The 26,430-nt window shown below is 36.1% G+C and overlaps 1 protein-coding gene across 1 annotated transcript in view; it reads right to left on the bottom strand.

Moving 5' to 3' along the window:
- The window catches only part of LOC139965541 (transcription factor SUM-1-like), a 55,110-nt gene that overhangs the window by 6,467 nt on the left and 22,213 nt on the right, over positions 1-26,430 (bottom strand). The window lies entirely within an intron of this gene.

Here is a 26,430-nt window from a genome sequence, read left to right as displayed (position 1 = left end):
TTAATCGCCGTGATTAAAAGTTAAATAGTTGTTATCACTCATCGCAGTCATAAAGAAAATAATCGTCTTAAAATATTAATCATGCCTTAATGCTGGTGACAATTATTTATGTTAACGATATAAACGCTATAAACATGAACATGATCGAATGAACAGCTTTTCTTTACGGCACTATTAATGCATAAACGGCCTCCCAAGACACGTTTGTCTCAAGTTCATAAAAAAAAAAAAAAATCAGTCACTCAGTGCGTATGTTTGCTGAAAGAGAGGAGATAAACGTATGTACACAATGATAGACCACCAACACAGAATAGTAATAGAGAGAGAGAGAGGGGGGGGGGGGGGAGAAGAAGTTAAAGAAGAAGAAAACAAGCGCCTAAGGTTATCAGTAATCGTCAGCTTAAAATTTCAATGTTGAAGAAGATCCGACATAACAGAGAAGAAGAAGAAGGAGAGAAAAAAAAAGGCATGTGGATCTGTGAGATACATTATAAATATATATATAGTTATTATCATGTGTTTTGAAGTTATAAGAATGACTTGAGGCAGAATCGTCCTGTTGCTTTGAATCATAGTTATACATGAGAAAAAAGGAGAAGAAGAATATGAATTTATAAATATATATGTATATATATATATATATATATATATATATATATATATGTATATAAATATATATATGTATATATATATATATAAATATATATATATATAAATTAATACATATATTTATATATATATATATATATATAAATAAATATATATATATAAATTAACACATATATATATTTATATATGTATATATATATATATATATATATAAATAAATAAATATATATATATATATATATTAATACATATATATATATATATATATACCGTATATATATATGTATACATACATATATAAATATATATACATAAAATCTTGTACCTTACTAGGAACCTGCTATGCTTGTGACGTGATTTCGTTCATCATTAAGATTAATAAAAGGCTGACGGAAGGTTCCTACACAACCCCCCCCCCTTCAATCCCCCACCGAAAACACAAACAAAAAAATATTTCTCGCTGTCCGTAAATTTGTTCTGTAACCATAATTTGACCCACAAAACTTCTCCACGAAGTGCGACCACTGGCTATTTTTAACTGCGCTTTCCCAAATTTGAAATCATCTCAGTTTTCTTTCAAAACTAAATTTTAACCACTTTTCATAACTGCATAAACTTTAAATTTGTTAACAACTAAGGTTTGACCTCGAGGTGGATTATTTACTTCATCAATACATTTGATTCTTTTACATTTTTTAGGGGCTTCAACGAAACATTTTCTTCTTATTCTTGAGGGATTTCGTTTTCCTATTTCTCATAAAATTGAATTCAAGCGTGGCAAGATTAAAACATTAAAATGATACGTATATTTTTCGGTCAAATAAACGGTTAAGACAAAAAACTTTCAATTTCGAACACGCTTCGTTTATAATCGTATCACTAAAGTGCCAGATAAATTGTGTAATTAAACAATTATTGAATAAAACAGCTGCGTTGCAACCGAATAGGTCGGCAGGACTAAATTTGCTCTAATCCGGGCTTTGTCCAAGTGGTCCCTACACGGAGTACTAAAACTTAATGAAAACATTGGTCACCCACTTTTCAGTTTTTAAACAGAAAATATTAAAGAATAAAAGAAAAAATACGAGAAATAAAGAAAAAAACAACAAAATTATATATAACTATGAAATTTAAGAGAGAAAATGATAGTGGTGGCTGGGTGTATACTATTTTGCGAAACTTGGACGGAAAGCTATTCGAAAAACGGGCCACACGGAGCGAAGCTATCCCAGAGCGAGTGCACTTTGTTAAACTCCCGTGCACCCATATTTTTCCATACGTTGGATCAAACCATAATGAAATGCTATATGATATTAACTCAGTCACAAAACAAACTTAACTTTCTTTAAAGCGATGTGACAACATAACAACAAACTCAGTTTTTGTTCACAGGACTATCGTGATTTAATAAAAAAAAAAGGTATTGCTCGTATGATTTTATAATTTATTATAAGACCGACAGTGACCACATAGTGAATGAGATTTTGATTATCTTAATACAAAGGGAAGACGAAAAAAAAAATCGTTTTACACTCCAATTACGTCACAATTTTAGAAATAAAAGAACGAAAAGGAAAACACAATACGGTACAAAAACAGAGGTCTCAGCAAGGAGGGTGTGTGTGGGGGGGGGGGGGGGGGCGTTCTCGAGCGGGTAGGCAGAAGGGGGGGGGAGTGGTTGCTGTTATGTCCACCCCTAAATTACTATCGAGATAGCGGTGCTTAAGAATACATCGATAATAAGTAAAAAAGTTACTCGCGTGATGCGTGCAGTAAAACGTTTTCACCCTGGACCAAGCAAAAGAAAAATTGAAAGGGTCCGGGTCCCGGGCCCTCTCCTTCATAGAGTATTTTAAAAGCTCACGTTACATGTATTCTTCAGTTCGTTCATTCACGACCTGACCAGACAACCAATCCAACGATCTGATGTAAGGTTATGTGAATATGTAAACGCCCTCTATTAGCTGTTAGGAAACACTTAAAATTTAAAAACAAAATGAGTTTCATGTAGAGGGTCGTAAGAATTTTCATACAACTGAACGATGTTGATATTTTAGAGCAAGTAATTCTGTCCATGGAGGTGCTTTTATTTTCATGTTCTTTTCTCGCTCTTTTCAGCGAATTTGCTGACACTTTAGGTTTTTCAAAGGCTACCTGAAGAATAATATCATTTTTGAGTCTTTGTAGGTAATGACGTAATTGGTCCATTTTATCATTTTCATTCGTTTGGTAGAGAATTTTTGTGTTTATAAAATCACTGACATGGTTATGTTCAGGTCTATAGACCTGATTAATAACAATATGTAATTTATAACATTAAAACATATAGAACATTTGGAACGTTAAATACAACTAGTTGAATAGAATGAGTATTGGAGTTAAGTGCCGTATACGTTTTGTGTGTACCAATTAGCCTATATATCCCTTTAACACTATATGCTCGTAACTGTACGTACAAATAACTTGATTTACGGTCTCATACGTCGGGTAAGACAAACTGGCGTCTGTGCGTACCCCGATTTCACCTATATAACCGAATTGTTTATTGAGAGAAATTATCGGGGGGCCTTTGGCCCATGGGACCATTGAAGAAAGTTCTTGCTCCCGATGGAGGTTTTTGTAAGGGACCGCATAGAATAGGCCAAAAGTTACTTTTGATTTACGGTTTGTGTGCACGGTTCCGCAGTCGAACTTGTTAACCAAGTCAGCGAAGCCGTGCTTACTGAGCTTACTGCAGCGAAGTTTATTCGGTCCAGCAATGTTCCACAGAAAGTCCAGAAATATTCCCCAAAAGAACTCGAGTGGTCACCCATTTGGCAACCATTCCATAAATATTATAAAGTTCCTTAGTAAATTGGTGATGTTTTTACTTAATCAGTTTTCTGGAAGTGGTGTCTAAGCATTACTTTAAAACAAACACTATTAGCGGTACCAGCGGACTACATAGGAGGCTGTGGGAGGGGGTGGGGAGAGAGGTGAGGGGCGACGGGTGTTCCAACAGAATAAGTTATCATCTAACACTGCGCACGTACGTGTGTTCGTGCCAGTTTACGTAACTAAAAATTCTGTTTGTTCTGGTATTACTGTGGTGCACTATAGAAAGTAAATTCTGTTAATGGTGTTTCATGGCGCAGAAAGAATTTGAAAATTTCAACCATTCAAAATGCAGTTTGACGGTAATGTTCTCGTATTCGGTTGATGAAGTCACGTCCGACTGTATGTCATGAAAAATATAAGTGACCTTAAAAATGTCTGTTTTAGTCCAGACTTTAAGAATTAAGAGAGAGTCAATCAATTTCGTAACAACTCCCTGACAAAACTGACGGAAAGCGTTTGCCTACACAGGCGTATTTTCGTCTAAAATAAGATTTCAATTTGCGCATGCGTACGTTGGATTTATAACTTTTTTTTAAAATTACATATACTCTTGATATTTAATGTTGAACCATACAGCTGCACTGCTCATTATACTTTTATTACAATAACGTTCTTCACCTTTACATCAGTTTGAAAATCGTAGAAAATACCACAAATCGACAAGTGCAGAATGAGGTGTAAAACAAAGTAGCCCGCTCATTTCACATTTCAGGCAAATTTTTCATGAAAACATCGTTAGGCGCCACTTGTCATCAATTTGTGTCTGCGGCAGCAATAAATTTACCACAACTATTCATGATTGTTTGTAACGAGTAATGAACTATTTAGAGACGATTATTTTCTTTTCTTTGGGAAAGTACCTGGTAATGACAGGTGAGTGACGTCATCATGATCGACATAACATTAAACGACCTTTATTTTTCGTTGATAATTTACCGTACAAATCCTTTACTTATAAACAGATAAAATTAAAAAAATTTTCAACTTAGTATTACATTTATTTTGGGAAATGATATCTTGACAAATTACATTTCAAGGAAAATTTAACAACATATATCAAAGCAAATCACATAACAGGAATATCATATTTAGTAACTCATATCAGAGGAAACTTCTTGTACGCCAAAACAATATGAACAATTTACAGCCCCTTCCTTGTTCCTATCAGTACCATCCCCCTCTCTCTCCCCTCCCCTTCCCTCCCGTCCTCCCTCCCCTCCCGTCCTCTTCCGCCTCCGGACACACACACAGAGAAACATTCACTGCCTTTCTGGCAACATTTCCACCCAATTTGCTGTTGGATGTTAGATTGGGTCGTTAAATATAATAAACTGAGCTACATTTAATTAATTAATTAATTAATGTAAGCAAATTGTTTATAAACAAAGAGTTTGGAATGTGTCCTTTCATGATTTAAAATAATACTTTAGTTTGTGGTGGGGTGGGGGGGGGGTGAGCATATAGGGTTATCATCTTTAAAAAGATATTACTTATTAGATTTTTGATTACTTTCTTTGTAGACAGAATTATCATAATAATATTGAGGATTTATAAAACGCAGACATATCCACCGATAACGCTGCACAAGGTGCATAGAAATATTACCCTGGTCAACTATAACCTGTCAAACATAGAGACAATCACTCCACGTGGTAGCGCCCTACTGACAGTTGAACTCACAGGCCCCCATTTATACACCTGGGTGAAGAGAGGCAATGGAGATAAAGTGCCTTGCCCAAGGACACAACGTAATGATCTGGCCAGGAATCGAACCTGCAAGCCTTAGATCACAAGTTCACTGCCTTAACCACTAGAACACAACGCTCTCATATAACAAGCTGGGCTATTAGAGGTACAGGGATATGAACTCAACGAATGACTGTTTATGTTGTCCTGATATAGTCATTAAGTTTTAAGCTACTCACTGACAGTTTACTTTCACAAAAACTGCAAGGTTTCTTTCAAATGATGCAAGAGTGAGTTTCTGTAACAAATTAATCTGTACAGGTGGATGAATAAGTAAATACCAAAAAGGACAGCCTATTTAAATATGCACGATAACGAAGCTTCAGCCTGTAGGTTGCTGCGATACGACACGAATCTATAAGGTTAATGTTTCTGATCATACAAGAAATGTGTAATATTAAAATTACTTCTCAATCTTTAAACAAGCTGCCATGCACAGGGTAAATGAGTAAGCTTAGGTTCAAATATCTCCTACAGTTTGGATAGTCTAGCTTTAGGTATGGCTGCAACACGATAGGCTAATCTCCTCATCATCCATGCAGAGTATATACTGGAATGAGCTACACTTATAGACTTTGTAAGCTTGGAATATATGGAACGCCAAAGGATCACAATTGATTATAGAAAATATAAAAGTAGGCTATATTGTGTTGATATGTAAGAACACGATACTATGAACATACACTATGATAGCCTACATGTGTTCCTGTTGGCGTTCCACACAGAATCATCAAATTTGGGGACCATTAAGCGCGATAGCAGAACCACAAAATGATGGGAGAGCTGATGATGATAGCATGAAATCAAACGATGATGATATCAACGTACACGATGATAATATAACATTAAAAGATGATGATATATACTAGATACACATTGGTAACTTTAACTGTGGTCCTTGTGGCGTTCCACAACAAGTTATCAATTTTTTTGTAAGCTTGTTTTGGGCCGATAGCAGAACCAAGAAAAAAGACCCAAATACTGATGATGCTCATATGAAAGTACACGTAGGTTCATCAACGTCATGTCTTTTATATATAGTATGTCTTTGACTTAAATATCGGTCGCTACTACAATAAACGTATTCATATAGCTGACTAATTTTCATGCTTTTTTTCTCGTTTTCTGATCAAACAGAACTGAGCTTCAGGTTTCAACTATGCAATCCGAGAAACACGACGGTGACCAATGCAGGTAAGTATGATTAAGCGTAGGTCCGTGTATGGATGGTATACTACGCATGTTTGTTCTTAAAGGTAAATCGTTATTCAATTGTTTTGTTGTTTTTTGACTGTATGGGCCTAATTAAGACCCTCTTCGTCTTCACCATAATCTTGAAACATTGCGAGTCCAGCTTCTTGTGTGTCTTCTCTTAGGTTTTGATACGAAAAAGAACTGTGAAATTAATTACCATTGACGGGAACACGCAGAGAGCAAGACCCCTGTGGGGGCGTGGGTGACGAGTAAGTCTTAAGGGCATAGTTCAACTTGAGCATAATATTCGTATGGAATTGAACCAACAAGCTTTTGCCATGTAATAATAAAGATTAAAGAAATAAAAAAGTTATTGGATCTTTTTTGAAGACGGACAGACAACACGTTGACGATAAACGTTGTAATAATTGTAATAGCTTCGATAACATTTTTGGCACTTTTGTGTCGTACAATAGAAATAAAACAAATATAATAACATTGTGAACAAGAGATTATTGGATTAAGTTGCAAAATTGAAAGTACTGATCACGTCTGCTTTTAACCCACTCTGGACATAGATAAAAGCTTTTCGAAACGTATATATCTTCTAGAAATGTTATAAGCTTTTGTAAAATATGCTTAGGTCTACGCCCTGTACAAATACCCCCCCCCCCCCACTTTAACCCAAGATAGAAAGGTTGGTTAAGCCACTGTCTAATTCTGTTAATGTTATCCTTGTGAAATTGATGACAGGATTCGGAAGAAAGAAACCTATAGTAAGTTCAAGGCCTATAATGTTAAGAATTTAGCATAATATAAATGCATGCATTACTTATGATAGGATAGCATATACAGTAAATATATATATATATATATATAGTGATTACAACATCACGATTAATTTTACCTAATTTTTTTGCTATTTTGAGAATTGATATAGACACAACCGAAGAAGGCTAAGTACTTAATTTGTCTTCTTAATTAGAAGGAAATTAGACATGAATCGAACACTTGTCATCGGCGACGCAAAGTGAGTGATTACTTCCGCGAAAATTAGCGACTTCAGTCTGCTTGCATAAATCTAGATCATTTTTGTGGGTACGTTCCTATAGGGTTTGCAAGCTAGAGACTTGATTTTCATGTTAAAGAGGAACATAATCTAAGCATACTGGTGAAATTTGCATTTATTTCATATATGTACCTTTTTTGAGATGTTGACAGTTGAAGTTGAAACCTTTCGTACCAAAAGTGAACTTGGAGCAAACAGGTGAGACGTCATTGTTGCACAGTGATAAAGAATGTTTAGGTTTCCTCTCAAATTTAAGTCTAATTTTATACTCCACAATTGGATGCACCCAAAATGTGAATGTACCATAGGTATTGGTATTTTATAGCCTTCACACTATGACATCACACATGTTTGCTTCAAGTTCACTTTTGGTAGAATATCAGATAACTTCAATTAACTGTTAATATCTCAAAAATGGTAAATAGGAATTGAATGCAAATATCACTAGAATACTTAGATTATGTTCCTCTGTAACATATCAAACAGACCTTTGTACATGGACTATTCTTTTAATGTCATGCAATGGAGTTATATGATATATTGTGATTGTAACACAAACGAATCTCTTCACGAAGAATAAATCTTGAAAGGGATATTCCGGTGTTGATAGCTATAGCAGAACTGCATCTTTTTATGGTCAAACCGACATTCTCCTAAAGCATTTCGTTGGGAGAAGATAGGAACGTTTTTCAAATTTCGTTATAGTTTGTGTATTATGCATCTGGCAACATCATGACGTCATCACGGTTATTCAGTTGAAAATTTTTTTTAAAAATAATATTTAATTCATAGAGAAAAATAATATTTAATTCATAGAGAAAAATAATATTTTTACAAAAAAAAAGTGATGATGAATTTCATGAAACTCTCAAAACATATTTACAGAGAACATTGCCAGGTACCTCATTTCAAGGAGAAATCGGCAAGAAAATGAATAATAGGAAAGTAAAGCTTTTGAGAGAATATTTACTGTGATGGGTATCAAAGACCACTTACTGTGATCAATTCCCTGGAAGAAACAAGGGTTTAACCAGTCGAAATAGGTTACATCCAATGAACCATATCTCGAATAAGGAACTCGAAAGATATGGAGATGGAATTTTCCAACTAGCAGTGTATATGATAATGATAATGATTATAATAATAATCAGTTATTTTTACGACGCTTAAAAGCGACCACAATAGTGGGAGAAACCCGCAAGGGCTTATGGATTACAACTTACACGTCGGGTGGCTCCAATTCAACATTTGAACTCAAATTTGGAATCTTTTCAATTTAAGAAAGTAATTTCAGATGGGAAAACTGTAGTTTGTTCTTGGGAAGAAACTCCCACCTTACTAAGACCCGGTCGGGAATCGAACCCGGAACCTGCCGATTGCTAAGCCTCATTGGCTTCAAATGCCACCGCCTTTATCCACTCGGCCACAGCACCGATATGATAATATTAATATTTCTCTCCTATAGAGATATGTGTGTATGGCATAGGTATATCCCTTTAAGGTAGCAGATTAGTAAATGATAAAATAATTCGATACGATTCGTAACAATTCGTCGCCAGACACTTTTACTTGAAAGTATTTATCACATATGAAAACCAAGTTGAGAAATTGGTTTTTAAATTTTCCACTTTTTACGTCAATATCTGTGCGAATTTCGGTTTATCTACCACACAGCATCTATTTTTTTTTACATTTCGTCTTAAAACAGCTTAGGGAAAAAAAAAACTATCGCATTTCTTGATGTCTGAAAATGACTTAAATGATCAGAGCCTTTGGCATGGTATACATATGCTGTTCAAAAGTTGAAAACAATTTAAAGTAACTACCTTTTAATCTGAAATCTTTAAATCTTTTACTGAATATGGAAAATATGAAGAAGAAAAAAAAAACACTTCCTACAAGACAGAGAAAATGTTTCTTTTTTTCTCAATCAATTAAAATCGGAAGTTCCTTGCACATAAACTTTATTCCCCACCCTCCCCCATGGGTTTCAGAAACAAAAGTTTTCCTTTTCCACGGATATATATAGTATTGAAAGAGAGAGAGACAGAACGTGACTTATATATTTTCTTACGACAGGATTTCTTGAACCAATCGGAGCACTTGTACAATCGCTTAGCGATTCATACTGGATGTAACCCTGTGTTTTATTGGGCTTTAGTGTCCCCATGGGTGTTAGGATCGCAGACGTTACCAAGTACTTTGCCAGACTCCATTAACTACACCGGCGCCATTTCGCAACTTGTTCCTATTTTCACAGGGACGCTGAATCGAAAAATGCAAAAGGGTTAAAGTGTAATGATATTGTTTTGTTTATGGCTCTGTAGAAAGTGTCCTCCCTCACGTTCTGTTTTGGCTTGCTAAGAGACCTTTTTTTGGTGTGTGTGAGTGTGAAAGAGATAGTGTAAAAAAAAACTTACAACTTTTTTGTGTATTTCCCTAATGGCTCATATCTTTTTTCATCATTGGTGCGTAACCGTCCGTCCTATATAATAAATTGTTTTCATTTCATACTTTTCATAAGAAAGTAGAATCGATCATGCAGCAACGATAATAATCATTTCTGATGTCAACACCTTTCGTCCTTATCTTTATATGGTAATTAGACTAGGCTGTGAAAAGTGTAAGTCATGTCTAACGTTAGGATGCACGTTAGTCTCAACTAATTTTAGTTCCGTATTGAAATCCATGGGCATGTAACCAGTCTATAAGGGGAGTGTTCTGACAAATGGATAATAGCTGTAGTAGGTCTAGGGTTGGTTTACAACCTGATTAAGCCTTGTGGCCCGGGCCCCTGGGCCGGGCGATTGAGAAGACCCTTTCAGAATTAAACTATTCATAATACAAACATTACTACACTAAACAATAGGCCTATGTTCCAATAACCGTTAGAGATACACCAATTTCACAAACGTGATCACCGCACAAGCAAGGCTTGGTGCTAGGTATAACATGCAGTGTTGTAACTGTACATGTTCTGTTTCCCTGTAGCGGCACTGTGTAAGGTATTTCTCTGTAGTGTAATTGAATTTCACGGAAACTCATCTCAGGTATTCAGATCTCGCTGAGACTTTCGCTGTGGTATCACATCGGCCATTTCTGTAGAACGACGATTTTTTTTAATTTCGAAATAAGCGAGGGCTCTTAAATATGCGGGGGAGAGGGGGGGGGGTGCTGTGGTCCCCCGTAAAATCCGGCATTGATAAAGATCAATGTACATTCATCTTAATGCATTGAACCAACCCAACCCTCAAAAATGATACATTCTGGTGACGTCACAGTTCGTCTGCCAAGCCGACGTCTTACGTCTTTTTTTCTTTTTTATTGAAGATGAATAAATTATTCGAGTAATGCATTTAGAAGCATACTAATTGTTGTTCCGATTCGTTAAACATTTTATAAGTAAATCACTCCATATGGATCATGTAATATCTTTACTATCAACACTTTTAAACGCACGCATGCAGGTCAGAGGAAGTTTACGCCATCCTTCAGCGTGTCTCCAGGGCGCGGAGTTGAATAAGTCGTTCCCGCCACACATTTCAGCTTGAATGCCTCTCTGCCTCTAAAGTGCTCCCTTGGCTCTATGACGTCACAATTCTTCATAGTTTTCTTTTACTTGTCGAAAAAACATTGTGACAGATGGCTAAGTTACGATGAAGTCTTCGCAAATTCACAAACTGTTTTTATTTTGCTTCAGTGTTTTTTTGTTTCAACTACATTCCCAACACTGCCAATTACCACTTCCGTGCGTTCTCTATCTGTTATACGGTTTGTGTATTAATTAATGTAGATCTGACTGTAACCAGGGAGTTTTTATGGAACGCTTAGCTTTGTCGAGGGCAAGCATGGCACGCCGTTTTTATTTTTTATTCGTGAATTGGCGATATCAGCAGTTAATTGTTGATATCATCAAATAATGATATCAACTGTTGATTTATATTGCAAAATAGACATTTGGTTTAATCAACCATTATTTGGTTATATCAGCCATTATTTGTTGATATCATCAAATGAATTAGTGATATCATTTAGCCAATGAATAGCTGGTATCAATAGTTCAACTGGTGATTTCACCAATTCATAGCAGATATCGGCAATTAATAAGTGGTATCAATAAATAATTGTCCATATCTACAACTGCTTTGATGATATCAGCAAATTATTTTGATGATACCATGATGCACTTGCTGAGTATCAACTGACAATTGCTGATATCAACAAACAATTGCTGATATCATCTATTCTGGTCTTCTCGGCTGGAATTGTTGATATCACGAAATGAATTAGTGATATCTGCATTTGACTTGATGATATCGCTAAGGCATCTGTCGATATCAACAGTTCAACTGAATTGTTCATAGCGACATCATTTAGAATGTTTGCAAGTCACATTGCGGACTTGGACGTCAGTTAACGTCATATTTACCCATTTCGCTTCCCATATTGATGTACAGTACAGAAGTCGTGTCTCACATGTACATGAAAAGTAGATAGATAGATAGAGATTTATTTCGTCCATAAGATATGGAAATTTGTCGCCCTGCAGCAAAACACATTAAAAATCAAAGTTTTAAAGTTACATACAGAATACAGTTAAATATTAGTATAAACAAAACACAGAGAAGTTGAATGAAAAGGTAAAAATATCAACAGCAACAATATCCATACATGTGAGAAAAATATACACATATATACATATATATACATATAACAAAAACAAACAAACAAGACTATAAAACAAATGAAACCTATCTAACAACCCTCAGGTTGAAGAGAGAAACAGAATTGGGTAAAAAAGAAAACCTGAATCTGCTATGCTTAGACCGTGGCATGCGAAGTCTGCTGCCTGAACGGCAGAATATGGCATAGTTCTGGAAAAGAGGATGTATATGGTCTTATAAGATTCCATGGGTTTTCTGGTGCAGAAAAAAAGTAGGTCAGAAACAGGTCACCCACCAGTAACCGATGAACCGGAAACCGCACATCTACGAGTGGCAGATATTCGTATATTTCGACAATTACTAGGCCTACGTGTTTTATTTTCGTCGGTTCATCTTTTTCTTAGAAATTTAATTTATTTTCCAATTTAACCAATTTGGAAGTTTAACGATATCCAATTGCCTATTTTTTATTGTGCAATCTAATTTGGAATACAAGCTTGATTATTATTTCGCGATATTGTTTTCCATCGCCTCGAACAAAAGTCTCCTTTCTTTTTCTCCCTGTGTTGAAACTTTTGGACCCATCCTTTTTTTTCAATTTCAATTTTATTTTATAATCATTCTCACATTTTGTGAAAATTTCTGACACAGCCAATACAACCAGATTTAACAACACTAAGCGACCCCCACAAACAAGAACGTTCCCTTTTTTCACTCCCATGACTGTCAAATTATTGATTACAATTTATCTATCCATCTATTTTATGATTTTCTATTTCTGACCGCACCGTTCAGAAATGTTTTGTTTTGCATAAGAATGATAATCAAAAAAAGGGGGAGAGACACTTAAATTAAATTTGGGTACGAGGGCAATCACCTATAAGCAACCTCGATTTAGCTCAAGAGATCGAAGCCTTTTCTTTTTCTTAACTTTTTTTCTTCTCTTTCATATAAGTCAACAAATGTCGGTTTCCTCTCGATGGAGAAATTTACGGATAATCAAAGTGACCCGGTAGATTCTTGAAATCGGTCCCATGTTGATTATTAGTGATGCAAAGAATTCAAAATCAGGAGGCCACTGATCATACCGATGGAGGTCAAGGGAAGGTACATAGGGAGGCGTTCAGAGAAAGTGATACGGGTGTCGTTGTTCCATGAAGTTTTAAAACCAAAAACTGTGGCCAGTTATGAGACAGTATAGGTTGACTTTTATGACATATATATAATAGGAGCGAGAAAAAAAAAACGATTAAATTTGATGATATTTTCTAAATATATATATATATATATATATAAATGTCCATCGTCTGAGCAAATATGTCCATCATATATATAATTGATATTTGGTCAAGGTAAAGCGTAGGCTTACATTTGCTGCTATATAATACAATGGCAGGTTGATATAGGCTGTCTATAGTTGGTTCACATTTGATAAACGCGTAGCCTTTAAAGCATAGGCAGACGATAAAGGCCCGAAGAACCATTGTTAATGGTGAGACAATGGTTCCGTGTCCGTTTTCGTCTTGTATAGTAACAGGCGTTACCCGGCCACGCCGGACCCAGGGTCAACTGGTGCCATGTAGCTGGCCCTTTTTTTTTACCGGGTTTGTATAAAGAGAATCAGCAAACACTTTCTATACAGATTTTCCCAGGCACCCTTCATATTTCCCCTAATTGAACACGGGCGCCGGGCGTGACCCCCCCCCCACCGTCTTGTCAGGACTGTTGACATAGTTGCGCGTGTCCCTGTTAAACCTGCCTCGAGTGTGTTGTTCGCATTTGAGGAAGCAAGGGGTGGAGAGGGGGGAGGGGGTCCGGACCCATGTTGTCCCTCGGGAAGGTAATAAAGCTGACCTCGGGTAGGTCCACATTTGAGAAAAGGAGGTGGGATCAACGTAAGTGGAACGAAATCGCGGAATGGGTCAAGATGGTTGTTTACAAATCAACTAGCTATAGTTATAGTAGTACAGTGCGCCCAACTTCACATATGTATCCGTATGTGTTATTGGGACGATGACACAAGCAACCAGAGATCGCGAGCCTTCACAAACAAATCTCGATCGCCCTTGCAGAATAAAAAACAAAATCACAATCGCACCAGCCGATACTCATAGCTAGTACAGTAACTACTGTTCATGTTCCACAACCGTGCATCAGTAACTACTGCGCTGTGTTCGTAACACGGTAACATGTGTTCCAGGTGGCACAGTTATTACTGCAAGTGTTTTCTTACTGCAAATTTTAAAAATTTTAAAAATTAAAAATTTAATTTTTAAAGTTTAAAATTTAAAAAATTTAAAAATTTAAAAAAAATATGATTTTTTTTAAATTACTGCAAATTGTCACCTGTCGGACTCGTAGTTCAACGTGTAACAGCTTTCCAGTAATTACTGTACCAACTGTAACACATGTTACCGTGTTGCGAACACGGCGCAGTAGTTACTGATGCACGGTTGTGGAACATGAACAGTAGTTACTGTACTAGCTATGAGTATCGGGTGATCGCACATTAAAACACAAACAAACACCATTAACTGCCCAATATTTAGGCAGAATATAAGCTAGGCTGGTAGAATAAGCTATAAGAGTATATTATCTTTATACTAATTTTATCTATCGGTACGAAAACTACAAAATAAAAAAATTAATACAAAAAATGAAACTTTAGTTATTAAATCGTACAGAGAGTCTCTCTCTCAGATGTATTTCTTCCACAATGTTTTGTACCTATTCACCTTTTGACCTTATTGACTAAATTCAAGTTTTGGCAACAATGGATCAAATTATCTTGAGAAGTTAAAATGTGCATTTTTGAAATAATATTTCAGCAAATAATCGTTTATTGTCCGTTCTCCATGTAATTTCAGTTAGATATGACCCTCTTTCTCTGTTACTACTACTGGTTAACCCATATAACGTACTTCAGAGTCAGTGGTGTATAAAGGGTGTAAACAAATCCTCTAATAACCCCTCCGGCTATATCCGAGTTCACCACCGTCTCTTGTTGCGGTTCAAGGCATCACGAGAGTGGGCTACACAGGGGTTCCCGCTAATGGATGGATGACCCAGACGAAAGTACATTCCAGATACTGATCGAGTTTAGTCTTATTGTGTGCATCAATTATAGTGTTTGTTCTTGGGTGTTTTATGTTTTTTTGTATTAACAACTAAACAGTTGTTCTGTTTTCAGTTGGTTTTTATTTCTGTGAATTAAGGGATCAACAACAACAACAGAAACAAACAAACAATCAATCAATCAAACAACCATTATATATACCAATTTATGTCTTAATTAACAGAAAGAATTAGTTGCGATTCAACCGTTTTTGCTATTTGTATACTTTACTATTAGTGTAATTGCACTTTGAAATTTTTCTTACGCACAGAACATTTGAAGCCATCTGAGGCGTTCGTTTTGTCATATAATTGTTTGGAAACATATTAATTGTTTTGTCATATAATTGTGTGGAAACCTTTACCCAACTCCCTGCCAATGGCGTGAGTAATGTGGGTGGGGGGGGGGTGAGGGGTGGGGGCGCGTCCATCGTCAGTCGAAGGAAAAACCTTCAGTCTGTACATTTTGTACATTCAGTCAGGGTTGAAACAAACCACTTCTTGTCGCTCAGGACACCATTCCATGAATACCAAAATAAGTTGGGGGGAGGATAGGGGTTGGTGGGAAGGGAGTGTGGGTGATTTAGAATCCCCCGTCTTTACAATTATGCGTACGTTACTGTTTCAACCCTCATCTAGGACGACTTGTGCAAATGTACATGGCATACTGAAAGCCTGACAAACTGTTCGATTTATCAAGGATTTTCGAACAAAGTAGTAATCCAAGCGGATCGGTTTCTGACTCTTTCCACAACTTAAATTAATTAACAGAGCGAACGTGTACAAGATAATTCCATATACATCTTACCTTCATGAGAGAAAGAAAGCAATAATAATTATATGCACAACAGTATTGACCAAGATAGTTACCGTATCCCATTAAGTTTATACCTTTAAACAGTGATCTTCCTGTCGGGGATGACATCCCCTTTTGGTAATTCCCTCCCCTTCCTACATTCCCACCCCGGGGTGGCTAAATATTTGAAGGGTGGTGTTCTTTCAGTGAACTTCATCTAGCACTTTTGTAACACAAATGAGTCTAGTTCTTGAAAATGTCAAAACTGAACTGATTCGAAAATGTTTGCGAAAGGTTTCCCCATATAGACATAATAGAGGGAGTGGAGTCAAAGGCTCGAATCGAAACAGGAAAATCACTGGTAATTAAATCCAGTCTCATCCCCTCTCCTTTCCCACTATCCCCCCCCCCCTCGCTCCTCCTCACACCTCTGCTCCGGCGTCAGTCCTTTTCACGGGAACAGTGATCGAAAACCTACAAATTAACTATTGCTTAGTTCAACATTTTGAAAAATACTAAACCACCACCTGAAGAGGATGTGGGAAATTTTCCATTAGGTTAAATCCATGTTATTTAAATCAACTTCACTGTAGAATTTTTACCCTTGATTTGATTTGATTTATTAAGAACAAACTCAGATTGATTGGCAAGGTATGATCTTCGCTCTACATGAATTCATATCAGGCGCCGCTGAAGTAGTGGTCCGTCTTTTTAAAGGGAACGTGTCATTTTTTATTCAGTTTGTAATCATCGTGACCAAATTTCCCTCTGCTTTTTATGTTGACTAGGTTAGTAAATAATATCTTAACATCTGTTGCAATTTTGTTTTCAATAAATTCGGTATTTCATGTTAATCGAAATGTAAATTGAGATGTTATTAAAATGGTTGTAATTTTACGTGATTGGAATTAAATTTTTAGTTCATTCCAGTATATTGCAGGTATGGAAATGTGCTTGAAATTAGCCTATATTCATGTCCACTTGCGTTCTGAATGTGTTCACGCTGTTCATTGCTGTTGAGTTATGTTCAGATAGGAGTTCAACGAAATGAATCGTTCACTTATGTTCATTGATTAGTGTTTGACAGTGACGTCATCACGATATGTTTATCGAAACTCAGTATTCAGTGATACTACTTGGTATCCAATGATGTTCACTGTTAGCCTTCACTTATCTCAATTGCAGGCATTTATTAAGTATTTTTCGTGTACGTTGGTGTTCATTAATGTTCACTGAGTATGTAATTATTACATTCAACTATGTTTATCCGAAATCATTAGTGTTCAGTGATACTACTTGGTGTCTAATGATGTTCACTGGTAGCGTTCATTAAACTCCACTGTTGATATTTATTGGTTTTCATCAACGCTCACTGATTGTTTATTTATTCAACTATGTTTATTGATACTTCTTGGTGTCTACAAGTGTTCACTATAGTAGCGTCCATTAATCTCCATTGATGATATGTATTGGTTTTCATCAACGTTCACTGATTATTTAAACTATGTCGTCGTCTAAAAGTGTCACTATTGGCGTTCATTAATCTCCAATGCAGACATTCACTGGTGTTCATTGATGTTCATTACTGTTCACTGATCGTTTATTACATTCAACTTTGTTTATTGGTGTTCATCGGTGTTTAATAATACAGTCTTGGTGTTCAATTATGTTCACTGGCATTCACTGAGGTTTATTGATGTTCATTGGTTTCATTGGTGTTTCATAATACAGTCTTGGTGTTCAATTATGTTCACTGGCATTCACTGAGGTTTATTGGTGTTCATTGGTTTCATTGGTGTTTAATAATACAGTCTTGGTGTTCAATTATGTTCACTGGCATTCACTGAGGTTTATTGATGTTCATTGGTTTCATTGGTGTTTCATAATACAGTCTTGGTGTTCAATTATGTTCACTGGCATTCACTGAGGTTTATTGATGTTCATTGGTTTCATTGGTGTTTCATAATACAGTCTTGGTGTTCAATTATGTTCACTGGCATTCACTGAGGTTTATTGATGTTCATTGGTTTCATCGGTGTTTAATAATACAGTCTTGGTGTTCAATTATGTTCACTGGCATTCACTGAGGTTTATCGGTGTTCATTGGTTTCATTGGTGTTTCATAATACAGTCTTGGTGTTCAATTATGTTCACTGGCATTCACTGAGGTTTATTGATGTTCATTGGTTTCATTGGTGTTTCATAATACAGTCTTGGTGTTCAATTATGTTCACTGGCATTCACTGAGGTTTATTGGTGTTCATTGGTTTCATTGGTGTTTCATAATACAGTCTTGGTGTTCAATTATGTTCACTGGCATTCACTGAGGTTTATTGATGTTCATTGGTTTCATTGGTGTTTCATAATACAGTCTTGGTGTTCAATTATGTTCACTGGCATTCACTGAGGTTTATTGATGTTCATTGGTTTCATTGGTGTTTCATAATACAGTCTTGGTGTTCAATTATGTTCACTGGCATTCACTGAGGTTTATTGGTGTTCATTGGTTTCATTGGTGTTTCATAATACAGTCTTGGTGTTCAATTATGTTCACTGGCATTCACTGAGGTTTATTGATGTTCATTGGTTTCATTGGTGTTTCATAATACAGTCTTGGTGTTCAATTATGTTCACTGGCATTCACTGAGGTTTATTGATGTTCATTGGTTTCATTGGTGTTTCATAATACAGTCTTGGTGTTCAATTATGTTCACTGGCATTCACTGAGGTTTATTGATGTTCATTGGTTTCATTGGTGTTTAATAATACAGTCTTGGTGTTCAATTATGTTCACTGGCATTCACTGAGGTTTATTGGTGTTCATTGGTTTCATTGGTGTTTCATAATACAGTCTTGGTGTTCAATTATGTTCACTGGCATTCACTGAGGTTTATTGGTGTTCGTTTAATTATGCGTTTGAGCGCTCATTTGTGGCTTACCGGTGTCTAAAGGTGTTCACTGGCATTCACTGAGTTGTATTGGTGTTCGTTGGCGTTTATTAATGTTCACTGATAGTTTATTACATTCAAGTATCCTCATGAGTGCTCATTGGTGGCTTTAAACTAACTGGTGTCTTAGGGTGTTCACCGACTGTTCACTGGTGGGTGCCATTCAGTAAAATTCCTTGCTAGTATTCACTGAGTTTTATTGACATCTGTTTTTACGTTCAGTTATGTTCATTAATACTCTTTGCCATGTAACTGTGTAATAATGGTTATTATACTTTCTCTGCTATTATTCTTACTCAAGATTCGCATATTATACTAAGTTGAAAACGTTCTGAAAAGACTTATGAGTTCGAATTGTCAATCTTAAAGAAAATATTACAAAAATGGCAAACTTGTGTTTTGCGTGGGATTGATAATTGAAATGCCAAACCGACTATTAAAGGGAGAAAAAGTAACCAAGTTTAAAAAAAAAATCCTTAGTCCACGCAAATGACAACACAAATGATAAATTATACACAGAACCTTCCGTATTAAAATTTAAAAAAAATGTGGGACACAATAGTACCGTCTTAAACTGATAATTTAAGACGATAGTTTGAAACAGCCTAGTACATGGTTGTATAATTTCTTATTACATACAAATCCCTTGAATTGAATAGATTTCATACAAAGTGTCGATGTCGAAAAAAAAATATATATGATAAAAATCACGATTCAACTGAAACTATACAAACCGAGACAGAGGGCATATCCTTTAACAGTTAAACGACTTGTTTCCACCGACGCAACTATGTGACTTACAAATGAAATAATAAGTCTTAATAAAAACAATTTCCAATCCAAAATGTTAGATTCGGAAGAATACAAGAATGAACTCCCTACGTGCTTATTTTCAGCATTTTTTTTTCTTTACGCATTCATTGAAGAGTTGGATTAAGCAAAGCAAAAAAAAATGAAAAAAAATGAAAAATGAATAAGATCTATATAAAAAGAGAGAGAGAAGAAGTTGTACCAAACGAATAGGGAGGGGATTACGAACGCACGATATCACAGCGAGAAAACCTCACTGTTGGTCTGGGCCGTAATTGAGAAGAACTTAAGTACACAGTGTGAAACCTGTTTTTCCTCACATCGAAATTGGCATGAGAGGAAATAGTTCTGACTTGTCAAGAAAAAAAAAATAGATAGATAGAGAGAGAGAGAAAGAAATAGTGAATATCAGAAATATATAGCTATGAAAAATTGCAGACTTGTCATATTTTTTACCTTTACTATTTTAATTGTTGAGATTGTCAATAAATGAAATGGAGGTATACTGTACAGTCGGGTGTGAACAAATATGGATATTGGAACAATGGTGTGGGTTTAAGCCCCCCCCCCCTCTCCGGTACAAGAGTGAAAGTGCATGGGACTCTTCACCCTTACTTCCAAGAAACTGCACTCTACACGCAAAGCTGCAATAATTGTAACATTAAAGAAAAGGCGCCGTGAGAGAACTGGTTTTGAACTGGGTAGTTTTAGGTTTGCCAACTGGAAGAACCAATTGTTAGTGAGATAGAACAGACTATGGGGCATAGCCATGTTGGTACACATTCAATTTATACATACAAACGACATGAATGACAGTTGAGTTTCGTTGGCTCAAAATTTCGGAACCAACACCCTTTGGGACCCCTGAGCATTTTGGGCCCTGATTCAATGAACCGCCTTTTGAGACAGCGTTTTTCTACAAAATTCCTTAGCACGTGGAAATATACCACCTGGGTAAATTATGTGACCTCGGAGTTGTTCGATGGCAACCCCAACATTTGTGTCTAGGAGGGATGTGACTGCATATAGTGTGACGGAGCATGTACAAAATTTTTGTTTCAAACAATTAACACATAGGTCGAAAAGTTCACACAAAGCACTTCGCAATATGAATTGTCCATTCCGTGACTTGGTATGGTATGGGACAGTATTGAATCATTCGGCATGATATGGTAGGGTGTGGTGCAGTATGGTATGGTTAAGTTTGAATGACACCGTAGGGTTCGATATGATAGGATAAGGTTTGTTGGGTTATGGTATGGTGCAGTATGGTATGGTACAGTATGTTATGGTGCGATATGGTATGGTATGTTATGGCATGTTATGGTATGGTGCGGTATGGTACTGCAGTATGGTATGGTACTTGATACAAGTGTTACTATTGTATGCGTTGCGACAGTATGGTATGGTGCTGTTATGGTATGTTATGGTATGGTGCGGTATAGTGTTGCACGATGTGCTAGGCTATGTTATGTAATATTGTATGAAATGGTATTGCATCGTATTGATGTAATCTATCATCGTATGGTACAACATGGTATGGCATGGTCATGGAATGGCATTGGATGGTATTGTATTGGTTTTATCGTGACATGTTGACAAGGACTGTGGTGATGTTAAGATCAGGAAGATATTTTTGTACTAGTTTTAGCAATTAGCTTAAATATACTTTAAAAAGAAAATGTTACGTTTCTCAAAGTGGCCCGTTTTCTGTATCATTTCATGTTTACTGTGAACAAGGAGTTAATAACGATGTTACGCATTGTGATGTTGTTCTCATAACATTATTCTTCATTGAAAGAAAAAAATGGATATCCCACATTGCTGACAATGCTGACAATACAAAAGTTGGCTTGTTCAATCTTAATATTTGTAACACACAAGAAAAGTGGTAAAAAAAATAGAAATATTTAAACTAAACAATCGCAGTAGAAACAGAAACTCATCTTGAAACTCTGCAAAAAGATTACATTTTTCACACGACCAAAAAAAAATGAAGAAAAAAAAACAACCTAATTTGCATCTTCTGCTCTTTTCTTTTTACTCTCATCACGAAAATACTGAAAATAATATCGAACAGCATGAAATAGCTCTCCCGCAAGCACCTCACCAACTGTGCTCCCTTCCGCAGAAAATCATTTACCACCTTTTACTAGTCAGTGGTTTTACAATGAAGACCCAGATACTAATTGTTTGACGGTATTTTTTGTTGTTTTTTTCTGCTCTCCATAACAATTTAAGTTTGGAAGGGTTTAATAAAAACACTTAAGGCATTGCAGGGTGGTATTCTCAATCTGAAAATTACATTTATATATCTGTCGTCAATTCAATTTATTCTAATGCGATTCTGAATTAATAAATCGCCCTATCTGATGAAAAAAAAACCCGACCTACTTGCAACGTTACAAGACCAATTTCAACGTGAGCAGAGGTGACAAAAGTTGACGGTCATGGTTTGTGGAACGCCAAATATGCCAAAGGGCAATTTTGACGTCAATTTATTTGTTATTTGTTCTGAATGTCTTCTTAACTAGAAATGCCGCCTGTTTTTTTTTGAGCTGATAAAGTCAAAAAATTCAATAGATGTAACACCGGTAGTCTATCATACTCACGTTTCATTTTTTTCGAAATAAAATCTGGTTTTGTTGGCACGAAATATCAAACTTTATAGTGCGTTCTATAATATGTTTACGTATATAAATTCTATTCTTGAATGTTTGATGTCCTGGTCAAGAAGAACCTGATACAAACACTCCATCCAAACATCAATTAATGAATCTTCTTTAACGTGTAACAAGATTTCTCTTAAAGACAGATTTGATCAAAGACAAAAAAATGGTTATGATTAAGGCTGCCCTTTATGGACCTTTGTGAATGTCAGCAATTTAAAACAAACAAGCTCACGTACAGAAATGCGCTTTTATAGAAGTTGAACCCTAATCAAGAGCACTCTAAACAGTCCCTACCCATGTAGACAAGTACGCATGTACGCAAGGAAGTAAGCAAATGCTGGCAATTTAGAGCAAACAAGCTCACGTACAGAAATGCGCTTTTATAGAAGTTGAACCCTAATCAAGAGCACTCTAAACAGTCCCTACCTATGTAGGCAAGTACGCATGTACTCAAGGAAGTAAGCAAATGCTGGCAATTTAAAGCAAAAGAGCTCACGTACAGAAATGCGCTTTTATAGAATTTGGACCCTTAACTCAATAACACCCCATAAGAACACCCTAAACAGTTCCTACCCATGTACGCATGTACGCACGCAAGCAAGTAAGTAAGTCAACAAACAAACAAAGAAATAGTTGACGCACAGATTTGCGCTTTTGGAACCTTTGAACGCCGATCAGGAGAGTCCCTACCTATGTACGCAAGCAAGCAAGCTGTACAAGCCAGTACTCAGCACACAAGCAAGCAAGCAAACAAGTTCACTCACAGCAAAGCGCTTTGAGAGCCTTTGGAACCCTAAAAAACAAAATATAAAAAATATATAAAAACTAACATAAATACACGTGCTTAACCTGTCTATATGATAAGAGGGGATTAAACACGTACGAAGTCAGCTTGGCACCGTTGTTCATTTTACGCATACTATAATAGCTATTTAAATAATTTTGACAGGTGGTTGCTTAACATGTACTAAATTTAAACAACCTTAATGCAACTCTCGCCAGATTAACTGATTTAAATTAAAGTTGAGTAAAATGGTTGTTTGATGCATGCACGCAAGGCTTAGTAAATATACATTTGTTGCGTGTGAGAGAATTGTTTAAAGGCCATTAGTGCAGTCTCCGAATATGCTAGAAAGTTATCTAATGGCTCTCTCGTATAGGCTCAACACGTAATTTACAGATCGCGTACTTTCAAAGGATTTCTTTACTGCGACAACGTGTTTTCTAATAAACAAAATTCTTCTTTGGAAGAAATGTGTTTTATTTTTTTGGCATAGCATTGTTTATTTATGTTTATTTATAAAAATTCTGGGCAATTTGTAGCACGTATAATTTTTGAGATATAATTAAATGATTTAGGCTATAGATGATGAACGCATCGTTTATCCTTCCATATACCTGAAATGTGTGCTAATATACATCCTATACGCACGTACGGCCATGATCCAATCGGATTGCTTTCCTGGCGTTAGTTTATTACATTCACTTAACCTACAATTATACAGTATTTGTTTACATATTTGTACATCGTTTATAATTCCCTACATCAGAGATGTGTGTTAGTAAAGAACGCATATTCCCCGATCCAATCGGCCTGCTTTCCTAGCGTTGCTTAATACAATCCTCATTACCTATAAGCATGGCGCTTTAAACTGTTTATATCTCCATGCTGTAAGTATACAGTATACGCAATGGTTTGTTCACCGTTTATCCTTCTGTGGACCAGAAATGATTATTACCATAGCATATACGTATACGCGTATAGACTGCTTCCCTGGCTTTAGTTTTCTTACATTCCTCACTATACCTATATAGTTTACACATCATTTAGCATTTTACTCGACCGCGTTGATGTCCTCTCATTAAGGCCATTGCCTATGGCGTTAAATGCAGACTTGTTTCCTGTTCGTTAACATGAAATTGCCGGGTTCAATTTCATTGTCATTTGTTAAAATGAGACAAGAATAACAAACAAGAATGTGCGAAAGGACGAACCTACTCAAAAAACTGTCGCCTCAGGACACGAACGTAACGTTCTCTTACCAAAACTAAATATTGTGGGCGGAGCTTGTAATTGTCTCAGGAGATGAACACTGTACTTCCGTATTTTGGTTTCCTATCGAGGTTAGCTTTTTTTTTAAAGCAGCAGTCTCGCGTTTTATTAAATGAAATTTAATGACAATGTTAGCACACAAGTCGACGATATTATTGTTATTTAACAAAGAACTTTTCTTTAATGGCTTTCTTTCTTGAAATAAGAGATCGCTATTTTAGTGTTTAGTTTACAGAACGATTTCAAGCGATTTAAGGCAAAGAAAATATATCAAGCAGACCAGTTTGTTTGTAAATGTCTTAAAGTGAAGGAAAAAAATCAATAAACTGTAAATATGTAATTCAAAATGACACCCTCCCGTCAACCCCCCCCCCCCCATAAAGAAAACAAGTTTAACGAAAGGACTTGTATACGGGAAACCCCAAATGAACAGGGGATATACAACTGCTGTTGATAAACAAAACAGAGAATACCAAAGATGTACACTTTAGTTTACATCTTAAGGGCGGGGAGGGAGTAGTGGGGGGGGGGTGCGAAAGGAAGAGGGAGAGAGACAGAGAAATGGCAAAAGGAACGTGAAAGAAACTAGATTATAAAAACTTAAATTCTTCAGATTCGAGTAAACTGTTGCTTTAATACGAATTGAGGAGTTGTCTTACAATAGATAGAAAACCCTTTAGGGCTTTGTTGTCATATCCAAGGAACGCCACTTTCGTTAAATAATTTTTTAATTAAATTCGGCTCCGACAAAAATTATGTCGACACATATAACAACAGTAAAACCTTGCCTAAAGTCATCCTCTAACATTCTCAGAGGTATTGAAGGGAAACATTAATGATGTAGAAATGTAGAAATAACCGACAAAGTGAGACGACTGGGGGACCAAAATTGACTATATATGGTTCATCGAAAGACCCAATAATGTATCGTGCGCTTCTACACTTAAGTTTCACCTTTCAATTGTTTACTAGCCCATAACAATGTTTTCTCTTTATTTATTTCCTATTCCTTTTTGGGAGAAAACGTAGGTAATTGATCCAATTTTGAATACATAGTGGTCCACATTTATTTTGTAGATTTTCTGAAAAATTTTTTCACAGAAAAGTGAGTGTTTGGTAGAATGTCATCGATGTGTCTGTCTGTCTGTCTGTGTGATTCTTGGAGCTGATTCAACACCAGAATGCTACGTTAAATCACATCTGCATGATCTCGCCAAATATTCTAGAAAAAGTGAATATTGCAATAATTATCACTTATGCTCAAAACGGTGCACAAGCATTTTGCTTCCACATTCAAATCATTTCCCAGTGTTTATTAACACTTCTTAGATATGTAAAAGTAAGTTGGCCTGACGTTTCGATCCTAGCAGGATCTTCTTCAGAGAGCTAGCCTCTAAAGAAGATCCTGCTAGGATCGAAACGTCAGGCCAACTTACTTTTACACATTCTATTACACAGGCTCTCTAGTGGATAAGCAGTTTGCTAACAGTTTTATTTTATTTTGACTTCTTAGATGTGTGGAAAGAAATTCGAGAGTCAGAATATCAACTATTAATATTCTAGCATGGTCAAATTTGGCACCACCACTACCACCGACGTTCTTAAACTGCACTGGCCACCAAAACTCTACATTGTCTCTATAAAACTACAACGAAGAACGTTATAAAATTAATAGGTCGGAGTTGTGGAAGGGGAAGGGGGCGGGGTGGTGCGAGTGGTTAATGGTGACAAAAGTGGCACAATGCATTGTTTTAGCTGTACAAAACATACCGCCAGAATTGTGATATAATATACGGCACCAATTCCTCACATACTGGATATAATAAACGCCACTGGGAATATACATACACGACCGGGATATATGGAAGAATGAATATA

The sequence above is a fragment of the Apostichopus japonicus genome, chromosome 1, assembly GCF_037975245.1.
Source record: "Apostichopus japonicus isolate 1M-3 chromosome 1, ASM3797524v1, whole genome shotgun sequence".
NCBI classification, from domain to species: domain Eukaryota; kingdom Metazoa; phylum Echinodermata; class Holothuroidea; order Aspidochirotida; family Stichopodidae; genus Apostichopus; species Apostichopus japonicus.
The sequence above is the reverse complement of the archived record's forward strand: the minus strand, read 5'-3'. Positions and strand labels throughout refer to the sequence as shown.